This window comes from Sus scrofa, chromosome 15, assembly GCF_000003025.6.
Source record: "Sus scrofa isolate TJ Tabasco breed Duroc chromosome 15, Sscrofa11.1, whole genome shotgun sequence".
In the NCBI taxonomy this organism is placed as follows: Eukaryota; Metazoa; Chordata; class Mammalia; order Artiodactyla; family Suidae; genus Sus; species Sus scrofa.
In genome coordinates, this window is record NC_010457.5 from 45,670,152 (window position 1) to 45,684,292 (window position 14,141).

Below are 14,141 nucleotides of genomic sequence, written 5' to 3' on the forward strand. Positions count from 1 at the left end.
CAAATATTTGTTGAGTACTTACCCTGTTTCAAGCTCTAAGACATAGGGGATTATCATAACAATAGTTGGCTTGGATATCGACGCAGTAAAATTAACCACTGGACTATCAGCAGGAATCCCAGAGATTTATATTCAACGTGAGCCTGAAATAAAAATACAACTCATTTTCTACATTGTGATTTTTTTTTTCCTATTTCTTTGTTTTAAAAGTTAGACTAGGGAGTTCACATTGTGGCTCAGCAGTAATGAAGCCAAATAGTATCCATGAGGACGAGGGTTCAATCCCTGGCCTCACTCAGTGGGTTAAGGATCTGGTGTTGCCTTGAGCTGTGGTGTAAGTCACAGATGCAGCTTGGATCTGGCGTCTCTGTAGCTGTGGTGTAGGCTGGCAGCTGCAGTTCCAATTCAACCCCCAGCCTGGAAGATTCCATGTGCCGCGGGTGAGGTACTAAAAAGACTAAAAAAAAAAAAAAAAAAAAATTAGATGAATAGAGGCTATCACCTTTTACTTTGAGCTCTGGACATCTGTCTGCCACTCTCAGTGGAAGGCTCACTGAGGTGTCTGTCCCAGCAGTTCTTTAGTCTCATAATGTTTAAACCTGAACTCATTGTCTTCCCTCCGATACCGTATGTAGGCTGGTGGCAGTCAATCACCCAAATCCAAACTTGTGAATCACCCTTACCCCCTCCCACTCCCTTACTCCCAAGAACTGATCAGTCACCACATCCCATCACTTACACCTTTTAAACACTACTTGAAACAATACAATAGTGATCTCTTCTATAGACATTTGTACTAAGCATTCACAGATGGGTACTACTATTATCATCCCCATTTTATAGGTGAACAAACAGGACTACAGAGGTTAAGTAACTTGTTTAAAATCACACAACTAGTATATGGCAAAACCCAGTTTGTCTGATGCTAAAGACCAGAGTTCTTGGCCCCTATGCCTCTAATTCAACAATCATCGCCCTACTTTAAGCCTTATTCCTTCTTCTGTCTTCTTACTGGTTTCTCTGCCTTCAATCTTTTTTTTTTTTTTTCTCATTTCTTTTTTACATTTACTCTATTTTTTTTTTTTTAAACAGCCACACCTGTGGCATATGGAATTTCCCAGGCTAGGAGTCGAATCTGAGCTGCAGCTGCCAGCCTACACCACGGCCATGGCAACATCAGATCCAAGCCACATCTGTGACTTACACCACAGCCTGCGACAACGCTGGATCCTTAACCCACTGAGTGAGGCCAGAGATCCGACTGAACCCACATCCTCACAAACACAGTGTCTGATTCTTAACTGGCTGAGCCACAATAAGAATTCCACATTTATTATATTTTTAAAAGTCAAGTTTATAAAGGTATAATATATAAAAATAAAATTCATCCCCTTAAGTGTAGTGTGATGAGTTTTGACAAATGTATATCATTGTATAACCACCATCACAATCAAGATCTGGAACACTTCCATCACCCCAAAAAGTTTTTGACTTTTTACAGTCGATCCCCTCCCCTAATTCCTGACTTTGGCAATTACTGATTTTCCTCTATAGTTTTGCCTTTTAAAGAATACAATGTAAATGGAATAATATGGTATGTAACGTTTGTTATCTGTTTACTTTTACTTAACATAAAGCTTTTGATTTCATCCATGTTGTTGTGCTTATCAATAGTTCAGTCTTTTTCATGGCTGAATAGTATTCCTTCACATGGATGCATCGCTGTTGTTTTATCCATTCACCAGATGAAGGACATTTGAGTTGTTTCTGTTTTGGAGCTACTACGAATAAAGCCTCTAGAAATATTCACAGATGGGTCTTTGTATGAACACGTGTCTTCCCATTAAATAAATACACAGGAATGGAGGGGGGATCACATAGAAAATGTATGTGTAGCTTGGCTTTATAAGAATTTCTCAAACTTTTCCAAAGTGGCTACATAATTTTGTATACCACCTGGCAGTGAATAAGAGCTCCAATTGCTCTGCATCTTTCCTAGCACTTAGTGTTGCCAGTCTTTGAAATTATCTAAGAAACCTTTGCCTGAATCAAGGCCACAAAAGTTTTTCATGTGTAGAATCACTACTAATTATTTGATAAAACTTACCATTGAAGTTATCGGGTCTAAAATTTCTTTCTGGAAAGGTTTTTAACTACAAATCCAATTATTTAAATTCTTTTTTTTTTAAATAGAAGGCTATTTAGGTTGTCGGTTTTTTGGTTTTTTTTTTTTTTTTTTTTTTTTTTTAGTCTTTTTGTCTTTTTCAGGGCCACATCCGTAGCATAAGGAAGTTCCCAGTCTAGGGGTCTAATCAGAACTGTAGCCACCGGCCTACATCACAGCCACAGCAATGCCAGATCTGAGACACATCTGCGACCTACACCACAGCTCACGGCAACGCCGGATCCTTAACCCACTGAGTGAGGCCAGGGATCGAACCCGCAACCTCATGGTTCCTAGTCAGATTTTTTAACCACTGAGCCACGACGGGAACTCCAAGGTTGTCTGTTCTTGAGTGGGCTTTAGTCATTTGTGTTTTTTGAGAAATAGCTATTTCTAAGCTATCAAACTTATTGGCATCAAGTTTACCAAAATATTTCCATATTATCATTTTTATATCTGTAGAATCTATAGTGATGGCCCTCTTTCATTCATAATATTGCCCATTTGTTTCTTTCTGCTTGTTTGGGTTTAATTTGTTCCTGCTTTTTAGCTTTCTTAAGGTGAAAGCTTAGGTTAATAATTCGAGAGCTTTCTTTCTAATATAAGATTTTAATGCTACAAATTTCCCTGTAAGCCCTGCTCTAGCTGTATCCTAGAAATTTGATATGTGTGTCATCAGTTTTATTCAAATTATATTTTCTAATTTTCCTTATAATTTCTTCTTTAACCATGGGTTATTTAGAAGGGCATTGATTAATATTCAATATTTGAAGTTTTTTCTAGATATCTTTATGTTTGATTTATAATTTCATGTAATCAAAAAATTTACTTTGAATTTCTGTATCCACTCTTTTCTCCTCAAAATCACACTCTAAAAGAAAAATGTCTCTATGTATTGCTACGGAGTGTTAACCAGAATACAGTACGAGTAAGACAAGGTGGAGATAAATCTTACATATGTTTTTAAATGGAAGGATAAAACACAGAAAAATGAACAAAATAGTTCCCTATAGAATGAGTCGAGGGAACCAGGTAGAGGTGAAGGATAAAAACTAGATTTCTCTGAAAATACTTTGTGTTGTAGATTTTACTTTGGAAGCATGTGTATAAAATAAAATTGAATAAAAGTAAGAGGAAAAGAAGAAAACTCATAAAAAAATAAACAACAATAGGATCACAGAGTCATACTGATGTGCAAAATGGTTTTTCCACAGTGCTTTGTATTTGGTTAAAAAAATAAACAAATGCTTCATTTGGACCTTCTTAAAAGAAGGATTGTGCCTTAAGCTGCCAAATTAGTTTTTGTCTGGGATCCAAAGAACAGGACAAAAAAAGAACCCTAAATTTTTTTTTTTTTTTTTGGCTACACCCAAGGCATGTGCAAGTTTCCAGGCCTGATATCAAACTTGCACCACAGGCATAGCCCTCACCACAGCTGCAGTGATGTCCTATCCCCAACCCGCAATGCCACAAGGAAACTTCCATAAACCCTAAATCTTAAAGAGATCATTTTATAGAGAAGTGCCTATTTGCTCATTCTTCTCCTATGTAAATTTTTTAAAATTTCTATTTTTCTTTAAAGAAAGTAAATCTAATTGAATCATTCCTCTGCTGAAGACCCTGCAAGACTCCCCACTGCTGACATGAACAGGCATGATACACATTCCCTCAGTGGTGTATCTGAGATGATTTTAAGCGATCAATGAATAAATATTTTCTAAATTTTAACTGTAATGCATTTATTGTAAAGTGCATTAGAAAAATAAAACTAGGATAACAAAATCGTGATTTCAGGGGTATTATTGCTTAGGCCAAAATTAAGTAAAAATTAGCTGAGTTTAATATTAAAAAAATACTACTACAGGGACAACGTGGACACTGCAAAAATTTTAAGAGAGAGGGGGTGGGGGGAATGTTTTAGAAATATTGGCTGACAAGATGGAGTTCAAGTTTTTCCACACGACACAGGGGTGCTTCTCTGTCAAATCTCATTTCTTGCCACTTTTTCTTGCCCAGCATTTTATGCTTCAGCACCGCCAATCCCCAGATTCCACTGGTTTTCCACTCTCCAAACGGTGTCTTGCTTTCCTAGGCCCACCTTTTTCTACTCACCTACACCCGGAACTCCAAATTATCCTTTTTTTTTTTTTTGTCTTTTTAGGGCTGCACTCCTGGCATATGGAGGTTCCCAAGCTAGGGATCTCATCAGAGCTACAGCTGCTGGCCTATGCCACAGCCACAGCAACATGGGATCCGAGCCACATCTGCAATCTACACCACAGCTCATGGCAATGCCAGATCGTTAACCCACTGAGCAAGGCCAGGGATCGAACCTGCAACCTCATGGTTCCTAGTCAGATTCGTTTCCACTGCGCCGCGATGGGAACTCCCAAATTATCTTTTAAAACAGCTTTCAGGCAGCCCAGGCATCTGTACTTTTGCTCTGACTGCTCTTTACCCACAATCTACAGGAATCATCTCGTTGTGCACTTTTAACCCACAGGACTTTGGAGCTCTCAGGGCAAGGACTGATTTTTTTTTTTTTAATCCTTTTATCCCCAGTGCTAGCACAGTGATTAATAACTCAAAAACGTCTTGTGTAAAACCTAGAGCTGGCGTGGAATATGCTTAGTCATAAAGTGGCAGTGCTTTTATTGAAATCTATGTGCAAGGCACAGTAATGGACAATGGGAATCAAAGAAGAATAAGGATGAACTGTTCAGGGAGCTTATAATGATTTCATTTAACCCTCAGAATGATTTTATGGGTTAGGACTCACTCTCTATCTTACAGATGAGAAATCTGAAGCTGAGTGGCAGCAATATAGCATAATGGTTAGACGATTGATTTCTGCCACTAAAAAGGCCTGCGTTCAAAGCCATTTAACAGCTCTGAGTGGGTTATTCAACCTCTCTACATCTTGGTTTCCTCTTCCGTAAAATGGAATAATGATAACAATACCTATCTCTTAGGGTTGTTTTCAGGATGAAATGAGATAAAATTGATAAGGCCACTTCAACAGTGCCTGGTGCACGGTACTTATTAAATCTGTGTATATATATATATATCATATTTATTAAACCTGTACACATATCACAATAATTGTAATAAATAAAAGAGACTGTTGTGCTGCCTCAAGGTCTGCCTCAAAAAGAGACGACATAAATAAATTATACCCAAAATAATTTAAAAGCAACTTAAATCTTTAGATCATCTTCTGAAAATGCTATAGAACATCTTTATAATACACAACAAAATGTCTATAATATCCTCCTCATCTAGCCTTTATCCACCCAAAGCCATACTGATGACAGCATTCAACCACATCCAATCTTTTTCTTTCCATAGCTCAACCTCTGCCCCCCCAAACAAAATTCTTTCTTCAAATACACCCTACGCTGGCTCTCTTACTTTTTGCCTATCTCATCATCTGACAAACCTGTTATCTCCTTTCCGCAAGTAACTACCTCCATTTTGCTGTGAACCTAGTACTGCTCTAAAAAATAAAGTCTATATTTTAAAAGTCTTCAGAGCCTTGTTCATGTATATGTTGTGTCACAACTCTTCAGCGTAGTCTGGGCAAAACTGACTGTATTATTCATTAGAGTAATAATTAAAAAATAATAACATCTAGTAGTTTTTGAACATTTTTTATATTGACAAGCACTACTGTTCTAAGTCCTTCACATCTATTTTCTCCTTAGTCTAGATCCTCCACCGCCACCGCCACCAGCCCTTGAACTTTACTGTGATCTGATGAGCAAGGCCGAGTTACCAAGATGGCAAAGACAGGTTTATCCTTATTGGTCAGGGCCTTATAAATGCATTCCCTTTTCTTTCCATGTCTATTAACCTCCCCAAATCACATACTTAGAAATGGAAGAGGTAGCATTTCTCTCTGACCCCAAGGCCCACAATTTTTGCAAACTCCATGAGGATAAAAGACAAAATTATTCAAAGCAGAGCTGTCTCAAACTATAATGATGGGGAACAGATCAGTGGCTGCCAGAGGTGAGTGTGACTACAAAGATACAGCACAGGGATTGTGTGTGGTGGTAAAATTGTTCTGTATCTTGATTGTACTGCTGGTTACATGAATTTATATATGTGTTAAAAATTCATAGTCTCTTCACCGGTATCATGATTTTTTTTTTTAAAGTAAAGCTATTTCAACTCTTAGAAACTTTCTCCTATACAATGTGGATAAAATTGAAATTAACTCCAAAAATCAAAAAGTAAAACCTCCAAGCTGTCCTTCCTCCTGTGGCAGAGCTATACCCAAGGGTTAGCCCTTGGTCAACCTGTGACCAAGCAAAGGCTCCTCTTTACCATCTTCCTCCCTTTCTGAGCACCTGTCTTCTACTCCTGACTCCCCCTCTCCCTCCCTCAGTCTGCAAGCCAGGCACCCATGAGCACATGCCATCCTCCCCAAAAGTCCACAGGCTCTGCTGTGTGCAACATCCAGGCTCACAGCCCTTGAGCCCCTGCATGGGGTGGGGTGGGGTGGGGGGGCTCCCCCTAGCCTTCAACTGTTTATCAAAATTCATTTCTTTGACATGAGGTTCTGCTCTCAGCTAATTGCCAGAACAAGGACCCAAGACACCCACCTCACCACGTGGAGGTGTTAATAACCAAGAATGACTGAACGGGATAGAAATATCAGCCAGGAGGAGGCAGATCACAGGGAAATCTTAGGCAGGGGGGCTTTCACAACATCATACAACTCATTCTTTGTAGTATGAGAGGCTTGCCCATTCTGGCCTTAAAACATACACAAGCTATCTCAAAAAGATGTCACTTCGTTAAAAGTCTTCAGAATATTGGGGGAGGCTTGCTGGGGGGCAGAGGGACACAGGGGACAGAACTCTCTGTGCTTTCTGCTCAACTGACTGTGAACCTAAAACTACTCCGAAAAATAAAGTCTACTTTTTAAAAAGTCTTCAGAGGAGTTCCCTGGTGGCAGTAGTTAAGGAACCAGTGTTGTCACCGCTGTGGCATGGGTTCGACCCCTTGCGCCTGAACTTCTGCATGCCATGAGCACAACCAAAAAAATTTAAAAATAAATAAAAACATAAAAAAAACTTCAGAGCCCTTTCAGTATAATGCTGCATTATAATTCTTTAGCATAGTTGGGCAAAACTGACTGTCTTATTCATTAATAATGATAGTAACAAATACTAATATAGTATTTATATATTATATTTAATAATTTATTAGTTTTATAAAATTTATAAAGTACATTTAATAATATGTTTACCTTATTATAAATAATGATAGAATAAAACAATAACAGGTAGTATTTTTTGAACACTTATACGACAAGCACTGTTCTAAGTGCCCCCTATGTGTTACCTCATTTAAATCTCTAACAATCCCAACTGATTATCTCAGTTTTGCAGGTGAGGAAATTGAGACAAAAGAGGTGGAAGCAACTTTCTGTGACAGACAGGGAGGGGTTGCACCTAGGTGCCAGGTCACGTGGCTCTCAGCTGTGGGGAGCGGAGCAGTCAGCCTTCTGCTCTCGGCTCCTCGGGGTCCTCCACAGGTGCAGAGCACCCCTGGCCTGTGGTTCTGCCCTTTATAGGTAGTACACACCAAGCTTCTATGCAAGGTCCCTGTGACAAAGGCCTGGCCACTTTAGGGCAAAGCAGGCTGCTGTGTCAGACCTGCATCTCATTTCCCTCCCTTCCTCCACCCAGTCCTGCTTCTGCCCTGCCTTCAGAAGCCCTGATCCTTCATTAACATCCTGCACCCCAAACTCTGTCTTGGCGTGGGCTCCTGGAGGACGAAACTTATAGCACTCACCAGGGGTCATGGGGCTGCTAAGCGGTGATGCCACAAGTTGAACCCTGGCAGTCTGGTGCTCTTTGGCACTGTGAAACACTGCTTCCAAATGTAAGAATAAATATAGAACACTCTGAAAGCAATTTAGCGAAGGCTGAAACTGTGACTTGGAATATCTGAAATTTTGTCTTTAATTTTTTTTTCCTTTTATTGCCTTCACCCGAGGCACATGGAAGTTCCAGGGCCAGTGATGGAATCCGAGCCGAAACTGTGACCTATGCCACAGCTGCGGCAACACCAGATCCTTACCCCACTGCACCAGGCCGGGGATTGATCGAACTGACAATACTACAGAGACCAGCTGGGTCATTAACCCACTGTGCCACAGCAGGAACTCCTGTCTTTAATTTTTTATATCAGTTTTATTGAGATGAAACTCACATACCATAAAAATTCACCCTTCTCAAGAATACATACAATTCAGTTTTTAGTATATTCACAAAGCCGTGCTACCATTACCACAATCTAATTCCAGAACATTTAATCACTCCAAAAAGAAACCCTGTACCTTGGAGCAGTCACTCTCCATTTGTCTTCAATTTTGGTCTTCCTGAACAATAACTAAACTAGTTCATCTGTTTGCGCCAGTTATGAAATTTATCCACCATCATCCAAGGTACAAATGTTCCAAATTTCACTCTCCAATACCAAAGCCATAAACATATTCAAATTCTGTTTGGTAATCTCACTCCTGAGAATTTATTCTATAAAAAAAATTACCAAAGATGGGGGAAAAAACTACACTGTAGCATAGTTTATAGAAGTAAAAAACTGAGAACAAGTTTTGTTCTTTACAGGGGTTGGTTAATTAAATCATGGCACATTAACTAAATGGGATATTATGCATTCACTAAAGACTAAATAACAACAAGGAAAATGTCTGGTATAACATTAACTGTAAAAGCAGAATATAAAATTACATCTACAACTATGTAAAATATGTACACATGGATAAGGATCGAAAGGAAATGGAGAAAAATGAAAACAGTACTGCGACAGGATGTTGAAACTGAACTATTTTCATTCTTCTGAGTTCCTTTATTATTGTCACAAGGTGGTCCTTGCAATGAATAAGAATGTGAAGGAAACATGCGTATAATCTACTCTGGCTAGTAAAACTTCTCATTCATAAGCATATAATTTTTGTTAAGAGCAATCATTCTGGAGTCACAGGAATCTGGGTTTTAATTCTGGCTCTGATACTTCTGAGATGTCACCTTGGGCAATAATCTAACCTCTGTAAGACTCATTTTCCACAACTATTAACTCGTGGTACCATCTACCCCAGAGGGCTGCTGTGAAGATGCAGTGAGACAGTCGTGCCTGGACCACTCAACAAATGATGGCTACTGCTATTTTGGCTGCACAGATAATGGTGGGAATGATGGTGAGGGTACTGACAAGGGAACAGGACGTAAAGAACTGAGGGTTTTGTTTATCACTACACTGAAAAACTCGAATGACAGTATTATCCCTATCACTTGACAACTCCAATTCAGACCAAGTGAGCCTTGCTTCAAAGGAGACCTGGAGTTGTAGGTATTATCCCTTCTTAGCTGGAGAGACCTAGAAACCTGTACGAACAAGATACTCATTGGTGTCCTAGTTGAAACGGTCAACAAAGAAAATCAAGTCCTGCTGAATGTGTGTGATTGATTAATTTTATTAATGAATACAATGCCTACTAACTATCCTCATTGTTGTAATTGTTGATATCATCCTCATTACCAACAAAGAGCCAGTGTGGCACGTTAAGCAAGCCCCACCCACTTTCCGTCTCTTCTGCTGTGGATGAGCTTTTCTCTTCTCCAAGTCCCACGCCTCCCGCCTCCCTTGCTCACAAGATACCAGCCCAGACTTTCCTGCCTACTCAAGGACTCTGTCAGTTCCTTTTATTTTTGTAGCCATTTGTCCTCTCCTCTCATCTGCATATAAACATGCTGTAGTATATCCCAACTTAATAAAAAACCCAAATCCTCACTTGCTCCCATATCCCCTTCTAAGGATGCCTCATTTCTCAACTCCTCCTTACCCCCTGAAAGAGAGTAGCAGAATACTGAAAATTACTAAAGCTATAACTGGTGCACAGTAAACTGTATGTACTTCATATGTACAATTTAATAATGTACAATGGGCATATGCAGAGACCCGTGAAAGTTCACCACTTTCATGATAATGAATATCACCCTAGAAAATTGCCTCGTGTCCCTCTTTAAATCCTTCCCTCCCATCCCTTCCTCCCCTGGCAACCACTGATTTGTTTTCTGTCACTCTGGATTCAGTTGCATTTTCTGGAATTTTTATAAATGAAATCATACAATATGTATTCTTTTTTGGGGGATGGGTCTGTCTTCATTCACATAGTATAATACTTATGAGTTGCATCATGTACAAATGTTTCATTCCTTTTTCTAATGCTGAGTATAATTTATACCACAGTTTATCCATTTACCTGTTGATGGCCACTTGGGGTATTTCCAATTTGGGGCTATTACAAATAAAGCTGCATAAACATTCACGTACAAGTCTTTGCATAGAGAAATGCTTTCATTTATACTAGGTAAATATCTAGAATGGAATGGCTAGATCATTTCAAAACAAATGCAAAATTGTTTCCATTGTGTTTGTACAATTTTACATTCCCGCCAGCAGCGTGTGAGAGTTCCAGATCCTCCGCATCCTAGTCGACACTCGGTAGAGAGTCAGAGTTTATATTTTTAACATTCCAATTGTTGTAGTTTCTCATTGTGGTTTTAATTTGCATTTTCCTACTGACTAATGAAGTTGAGCATTTTTTATGTGCTTATTGCCATCCAGAACCTTTTATCGGTGAAGCGTCTGTTCAAATAAAACATTGCGCCCCCCCCCCGTTTTTTTGGTGTGGGTTTTTTTTTTTTTTTTTTGGCTTTTTAGGGCCGCACCCTGGGGCATATGGAGGTTCCCAGGCTAGGGGTCGAATCAGAGCTACAGACGCCAGCTTACGCCACGGCCACAGCAACTCGGGATCCAAGCAATGTCTGCGACCTGCACCACAGCTCATGCAATGCCAAATCCCTTATCATTGCGTTTTGAAGGGTTTTTTTAAATACCCTAGATAGAAATCTTTTATCAAACATGATTCACAAATATTTTATCCTAATCTTTTGATCCTCTTAACAGTGTCTTTTTAAAGAGCACAAGTTTTCATTTTGGTAAGTCCAATTTATCAAATTTTTTTTACAAATAGTGCTTTTGGTGTTTTATCTAAAGAATCTATGCCAAATTCAAAATCATAAATGTTTTCCCCTGTTTTCTTCTAGAAGTCTCATAGTTTTAGGTTTCATATTTGTCTATAATCCATTTGAGTTAATTTTTGTATGTTGTTTGAGGTATATAGATTGATACTCTTTTTTTTTTTTTTTTGGATCTAATTGTGTAACCAAGCAGGACCCTATGGAGCCTTCTCAGGACAGGTCCCTCCCATATACCCCTGCTGTAGCTCCTCTCTCAAGTACTCATATAACAGCATCCCATGCATATTTCCTGAGTTTTTCAGATGCTAAAAACCACCACCAAATGGAAGAAATTAACTGCTTGATGAACAAGAGCCCTCAGACTTTCTGGCAACTAAAGATTGATAATGTTAACCACCCTGTTACCTCAATATCAACCAATCAGAGAATTGTGCATGAGCTGATCACATGCACTGGGACATCCCTCCTCGTTTTCCCTTTAAAAATTCTTTGCTGAAACCCTTCCGGGAGAGTTTAGGGTTTTGAGGGGCATGAGCCACACTAATCCCCTTGTGTGGCCCCTCAGTAAGCGTTTCTCTGCTCCAAACTCCAGTGTTTCAGTTTGTTTGGCCTCACTGGCAACAAACTAATAATTTGTTAGGCATACCAATAATTGTTCCAGGACCATTGGCTGGAAAGTCTATCCTTTCTCCACCAAATTCCCTTTGCACCTTTGTTGAAAATTAATGGTTCATACCTATATAGAAATACTTCTGGTATCTTCATTCCGCTCCACTAATTTATTTGTCTAGCTCTATGACAATATTACACTGTCCTGATTACTGTACCTTTATAATAAACCTTGAAATCAATTCGTGCTAGGCCTCCAACTTCATTCTTTGTAAAAGTTGTTTTGGTTGTTTAGGTCCTTTCATTTCCATAGGAATTTTAGAATCAATTTTTTTTTTTTTTTTTTTTTTTTTTGTCTTTTTGCTATTTCTTTGGGCCGCTCCTGCGGCATATGGAGGTTCCCAGGCTAGGGGTCCAATCGGAGCTGTAGCTGCCAGCCTACGCCGGAGCCACAGCAACGCGGGATCCGAGCCACGTCTGCAACCTACACCACAGCTCACGGCAACGCCGGATCGTCAACCCACTGAGCAAGGGCAGGGATTGAACCCGCAACCTCATGGTTCCTAGTCGGATTCGTTAACCACTGCGCCACGACGGGAACTCCTAGAATCAATTTTTTAATTTCTACAACAACAACAAAAAAGCCTGCGGAAACTGTAATTTAGAATGTGTTAAATCTATGGACCAATTAGGGGAGACTAATATCTCAAAAATAGTGAGTCGTATATACATATACCATTGAATATTTTTCTCCATACATGTAGGTCTTTGATTTTTCTTAGCAATATCATTTTCTTTTTCTTTTTCTTTAGCAATATCATTTTCAGTGTATGGGTATTCCACATCTTTGTCAGATTCATCCCAAAGTCTTTTACATTTTTGAGACTATTATAAATGGAATTCTTATTTTTATATTTCAACTTCTGATTTTTCATTGTTTTTATATAGGAACAAAATTGGTTTCTGTATATTGGTCTTATATCCTGCAACTTTTCTAACTTCACTAGTTCTAGTAACTTTTGGGGGAATTCCAAGGGATTTTCTACAAAGACCAGGGGTTTGCAAACTATGGACCATGGGCTAAATGTAGTCTGATGCTTGTTCTACAAGTAAAGTTTTACTGGAACACAGACATGCTCATTTGGTTATATATTGTCTATGATTCTTTTGTATTACAATGACAAAGGTAAGTAGTTCAACAGAGATAACATAGATAAGCACGTCACATACAATAAAGGCAGTCTTGTTTCTATAACCTTCAGTAAAATGCTGAATAGTCACTTCTATTCAGCATCCTTGTCCTGTTTTGATCTTAGAGGAAAAGCATTCAGTCTTTCACTATCATGTATGGTGTTGATAGAGATTTTTTGTTTTGTTTTGTTTTGTCTGTGCCTTTCTAGGGCCGTTCCTGCGGCATATGCAGGTTCCCAGGCTAGGGGTCTAATTGGAGCTGCAGCCGCCGGCCTACACCAGAGCCACAGCAACGGGGATCCGAGCCACATCTGCGACCTACACCACAGCTCAGGGCAATGCCCGATCATTAACCCACTGAGCAAGGCCAGGGACTGAACCCCACAACCTCATGGTTCCTAGTCGGATTTGTTAACCATTGAGCCACGACGGGAACTCCTGATATAGATTTTTATTTTAAGTCCCTCAATTACTAGTTTGCCAAGAGTTTTTTTTAATCAGGAATGGATGTGGGATTTTGTCAAATGCATTTTCTATTTCTATAGTTTAAGAAAATTTTTTTGTTTGTTAATATGGTGAACTACCTTGATGAATTTCAAATGTTAAATCAATCCTGCATTCCTGAAAAACTCAGTTGGTCATAATGTGTTTTTTGATGCAATTTGCTAAAATCTGATTTAGAATTGCAATTTTATATTCATGAGGGATATTGGTCTGTAGCTTTCTTTTCTTGTAATGTCTTTAGCTTTGGTATCAGTGAACTTTTGGCCTCAAAGCAGTTAAAAGTTGAGCTCCCGTCGTGGCGCAGTGGAAACAAATCTGACTAGGAACCATGAGATTGAGGGTTTGATCCCTGGCCTTGCTCAGTGGGTTAAGGATCTGGCGTAGCCATGAGCTGTGGTGTGGGTCGCAGATGTGGCTCGGATCTGGCGTTGCTGTGGCTCTGGTGTAGGCTGGCAGCTATAGCTCCGATTAGACCCCCCTAGCCTGGGAACCTCCATATGCTGCAGGAATGGCCCTAGAAAAGGCAAAAAGAACAACAACAAAAAAAAAAAGTTTCGTAAAATTCACTACGCAGTCATCTGGGATTGAGGTTTTCT

General features: G+C 39.3%; 1 protein-coding gene across 1 annotated transcript in view; it reads right to left on the bottom strand.

Moving 5' to 3' along the window:
- Positions 1–14,141, bottom strand: part of IRF2 (interferon regulatory factor 2) — a 146,463-nt gene that overhangs the window by 123,373 nt on the left and 8,949 nt on the right. The window contains exon 2 of the mRNA XM_021075622.1: positions 23–143. The gene's annotated coding sequence lies outside the window, so the exon portion shown is untranslated. The remainder of the gene's footprint in view (positions 1–22; positions 144–14,141) is intronic.